This window comes from Carlito syrichta, unplaced genomic scaffold (genome assembly GCF_000164805.1).
Source record: "Carlito syrichta isolate Samal-C Ts95f unplaced genomic scaffold, Tarsius_syrichta-2.0.1 Scaffold305280, whole genome shotgun sequence".
Classification (NCBI taxonomy): domain Eukaryota; kingdom Metazoa; phylum Chordata; class Mammalia; order Primates; family Tarsiidae; genus Carlito; species Carlito syrichta.
The window spans coordinates 388,820-393,593 of NW_007249376.1; positions in this window are offsets into that span (position 1 = coordinate 388,820).

Here is a 4,774-nt window from a genome sequence, read left to right on the forward strand (position 1 = left end):
GGAGGAAGAACAACCAGCAGTCGTGAGTGGGCACCCTTGGGGAATACAAAAAGGAGATTATGGTTAACTGCATTATGTGTGGGAGAAGGTCAGAGGTGATTTTTTTTCTCCTGCTATTTTGCAGATGGGTGATCTTCTGAGAGGATCCAGAAAATTCTTAGTCTTAATTCCAGCTCTGGAACTAGCTGCATGATCCATATTATATAGAAGATGCATTCAGCTATCTTTTAAGACTGCTGTGGTCCTCTCAACTGGAAACCCCGACTTCATACATTTCTTATCCCTGCTCCTCCCTGTACCTTATTCTGAGTATGGTACCCACAAGATGTTTATATAATAAAAATCAACTCTTTTTTCATTTCAGGTTTCTGGGCAATAATTGACTTTGTGTTTGAGAAAAATCTATATCTAGGGATTTGGAAGCAGACTCTGCTGCCTGGAACCCACTTAGCCATTTTGTAGTCCATGGCAACTACTGCTGATGGAGAGGTGAACCCTGGCGACTTTTACTGCACAGTATAATTTACCTTCTTATGTTTTTTCTTATTATCTCTCTCACTGGAAGGGAAGCTCCATGAGGTACAGATCTCTGCTACTATATTCCCAGAACCTACCATAGTGCCTGGAACATGGTAGCTATTTGTGGAATGAATGAAAGCAAATCTAGTTGGCCCTTGAAGGATACAAGTTTAAACTTCACAGGTCTACTTACATGTGGGTTTCCTTCCACCTCAGCCACCTCAGAGACAATGAGACTCACTCCTCCTGTTCCTCGTCTTCCTCAGCCTACTCAATGTGAAGATAACAAGGGTGAGGATGCCTTTCTGATGCTCCACTTTCATCTAACAAATAGTAAACATACTTTTTCTTATGACTGTCTTAATAACTTTCTTTTCTCTGGCTTAATTCTATTGTCCAAATACTGTATATAATATCGATAATGTGCAAAATATATTGTTTATGTTAACAGTAAGGCTTCTAGTCAACAGTAGGTTATTAGTAAAGTTTTGGGGGTATCAAAAGTTATATATGGATTTATTTAACTGTGTGGGAGTCAGCACCTCTACACCCCAAGTTGTTCAAGGGTCAACTGTATTGTGAGGTTAGAGATTGAGAGCAATTCTCCTGCCATCATGGCAAAGGCATTGATTCTTATTGGAACACTGTCCACAGCTGTATGGGAGATGTAATGACCTCAAAGATTCCTTAAATGAATGGTTTCTTTACCTGTGACTGCTTTTAAAACAAAGCCATTAGCATGTCCTGCAATCAAAACTCTTACGCTCCTAAGCCAACACAGAAGTTCATGGTTTCTGGTATTATGCTTCTCACCCTTGTGTTCTTTAAACTTTAACTTTGTATTCATATCACATGGCAAAATTCCTATACAAGGGAAGTTTGTGAATGGCAATCTTAATCTAAAACATTATTCGAACTCTCTTGTCCATACCATTCTCCATCCTGTAATCAGTAAATTATTCTGTTGCCTCCCCCATTCTTGAACTGAGAGGGAAATATATGCACTTGGGCACTAATCACTGTTGGACAAGAGTATTATAAAATGCCCTCATTAAGTCAAAAGGTGAGATTGTTCATCCAATTTGTCTTAACATTTAAGATTAAAAAGACAAAAATGATATCACTGAAAGTTGCTTTTCTTCAGTTTTTTTTTTTAAAAATCCTTCCACTTTCAGTTTTCTCTTGGGAGATGGAAGTGTTTTCTCACACATTTCATGTTATCAGAACTTAAGGAGAATCTAATTAGGGATACTGCATACTTCAGTGTTAGTTTTCAAAATGTACTTTTGGCTTATTTGTCAGACTGCCAGTCTTTTGTCCTCTATAATAATACTAATACCTATCATTTACTGAAAATCTACTATGTGCCAGGCAATTTACATAAATTAGCAGTAGTCTTCACAAAAATCATATGCGGTAGAAACTATTAACCCTAATTTTAGATGAGGAAAGTGAAACTCAGAATGGTGAAGTGATTTGCCCAAAGCCAAGCAGCTAAAAATGGCAAGAACTAGGATTCAAACAAGTCTATTTTATGGTAAAACAATACAACAAAACTCTTAATGTCCAGTCTTCACAGATTTTGGGGAGAGGGACAATAAGACAACAGAACAGTTTGGGACTGCTTCCAGTATGGCCATCAGTTCCAGAATATTTGTTTCAAGTTATGTCCTTTGTGGCTTCCAGGAGATTGTGAGACATCCAATTAAAAGGGCAGTAATAGCAAACCCAAGGATAGGCTGATTGGTTATTCATCATTCTTGCTATTTCTAGACTTTTCTATCTATTGGACAGAGGGCTGTCAGCAATTACCATGGTGTTCTTTCCAGAAAGGGGCCCCTTGGCCCAGATAATCACCTCATCCAGAACTAAAAAGAGTCTTGGGGGGAGGGACAAATCCTTCTGACTTGACATCAAAATTCTGCTCTCCGGGGTTTCCCATTGATTCTTCAATAGATACCTTGGGGGCAAAATAAAAGAACTGGATTTTTGCAAATGACAAAACAGTCCCTTTCAGACCTGTTAAGTGCCTGGGGGTCTTGTTGAGCAGGGGTGCTCAGAGGAAATGTGGTTTTGTAATGAATCAGTGGATGAATGCCAGGTAATGGATTAATGTCAGGTAATTCCTGAGCCTGAACCTGCACTGTCTGAGCAGCAAGAGAGCATCCATTCCCTTCTCCCACTAAGGCTTCTTTCATTTGCTTGTCTCTTCTTTCAGTATCTTTCTCCTTTCTTTTCTGCCCATCTTGCTTAGTCTCTTCATCTACTTAATAGCCATATGCTTGAACAGGTAGAGGACGTCACTGACATTTCTTATGTCCCCACACTTCCCCCTCCCTCTTTTGTTCTGCTTCCAACTGTATCTTTTTCCTCCATCCTCCTCTCCCTCTGTTCCTCTCCTTCGATGCACACACAGCCTCTTTCTATATTTCTATTTATCTCTCCCTCTCTCATCTCTTTCTCACTCAATCATTTAACTCTTCCTGTATTTCTCCTCTTACATATTTTCTTTCTTATTCTCTCTCTGGTTTTTCTTCCTTTTTATTTCATGCACCTCTCAGCATCTAAATCTACCTTTTTCCGTAACACATTCTCTTTCTGAATCTTCTGTCTTCTCGCTCTCCATCTTTGGGGCTCTCTCTCTCTCTCACTCTATCAGTACACATTAAGTCATCACCACCATCTTTCACTCCTACTTCTGTTAGCTAAAAAAAAAAAAAAAAGAAGGAGAAGAAAAGTGTCAAGTACAGAGTAGCTAGAAGTTAAACCCAGATCTGGTTGCCTCCAAAGTATGCAATTTTAGAAGCTGCCTCAATTTCTTTCTTCTACACTTTACACATCTAATCATTTTTTTGGTCCCTGCCAATTTAATTTTATAAATATTTCTTAACCATTAAATTCCACCACTCCATCCTTACTAATTTATCCATTCAACATATTAGTATAGAGTACCGGTTATATATAGTAGGTCTGAGAATAAGTGACAGAAAAGACTAAAGAAGACAGCCCCATCTACTGGAAAAGTGATGACCACTTTTTGTTCATTTGCATCATTTCATTCCTGCTAATACAATAAATTTTTTCTTAACCTATTCTACATACATCAGTCAAGTACCTAAATTTTTGTCTAAATAAAATCATTTTTTCTGTAGAATTAGTGGTGTCATAATACAACCTTCTTAACCTATATTGCAACCTCGTCAGGTTCATATTTTACCTTTTTCGGTGACTTTATGTTCTAGGAAAGTTCGGCTGTTGGAAGTTTCCTCATACTTCCACCATGCTGTTCCTACCACCTGGCCTGGCTCATTCCTCTGCTGGAGTGACTTTCCTTCCACACCTGGTTAGCTATAATAATCCTTTATAACTCAGATCAGAATCTTTTCAACTTAGCCTGGATTAGCTACTCCTTCTCATGGCCTGTAAATATCCATTACTAAAATTAAAGCATATTGTCTTATAGTCATCTGCTTAGGTGTCTTACTTCCTACTAGACTGGGCGCTCCTTAAAGATTAATTTTTTCCCTGGGTTTCCATTGCTTAGAACTGTCTAAATTCAGGCAATTGACAAACATTTGAATGAATGATCAAACAAATGAATGAATGATAATTTCACTACATTGCATTGTCTTTTGAACAGATACAGTATTGAATATCCACTGAGCACAAGGGCCCGTTTAAAAGTTGTAGAGACTGAAAACTTTCATCTGGTGGTGTGATGTCTTACGCTCCTTTGACCAGCTAATGAAAGCAGTGATCTTGTCTCCGGAAAAATATATGCACATATGTTTGATATATTTGCAGAGAATTCAAGGACTTTGTGGTTCATATATGTCAGTCTTTGATGCCTTTGTATCCAGTAAGAACTCCAACTCTAGAAATGATTTGAAGGAACAATGACCTACCAGAGATTCTTTGCCCATTTAGAAGTTTTATTAGGAGAAGAGGGGATTCGAATTTGTACCTTCTCCCTTTGTTTCCTTCAGGACACCACATCTTCTCTAGGCTTGTTTGGCCATTAGTGTAGAAATCTTCTCCAGTTTTCTTTCTAGCACTGTTGCTACAGACATGAGATACTTTGTTATAACATTGGAGAGTGTTGGAGAGGCTGCATAGGGTAAGTTGAATGTAAGGAAACTTATCTAAATTGTATCTGAATTAGTTATGTGGCAAGTCATTTAACCTCTGGGAGACTCTTTTCTGATCACTAGGATTAGGCTAACAATAACAAACCTATAAGGTATTAACTACATAA